Genomic DNA, 491 nt, shown 5'->3' on the forward strand with positions numbered 1-491 from the left:
CACACACACACACACACACACACACACACACACACACACACACACACACACACACACACACACAGTGTTCTTTCAGAAGTTGAAATTCCAGTAAACCAATCCAGTTACAATTGTTTCAGTAGTTTCCGTTGGTGTTAGTTTGAACTCGAATAAGTCAAATTCGATTTTAATAGGAAAAAGGCCTCAGCTTTGATGGTCGAAATCGAAAGAATGTGAAGGAAGATATCAAATGACTTACCTTTGAATATTAGTTTATATTTCCAGAGTTAAGAGTTCAACTTTACTTAATTTCCAGAGAGCACCTGAAGACATTCATGGTTTGGACGAAATGCCATTTGTTGTGTTCCAGGAAATGGGAGTTTCTGTTCACAACACAAAATCTGTTGAGTTGAGAGACACCTGCTCAGAGTCAGACCTGATAAATCGATCGTCTTACCTGGAGTGAGAGAAGAACGAGAACAAGTGCCGATTTCACGAAACCTACTATGTCG

The sequence above is a fragment of the Sinocyclocheilus grahami genome, unplaced genomic scaffold, assembly GCF_001515645.1.
Source record: "Sinocyclocheilus grahami isolate Dianchi unplaced genomic scaffold, SAMN03320097.WGS_v1.1 scaffold319.1, whole genome shotgun sequence".
Taxonomy (NCBI): Eukaryota; Metazoa; Chordata; class Actinopteri; order Cypriniformes; family Cyprinidae; genus Sinocyclocheilus; species Sinocyclocheilus grahami.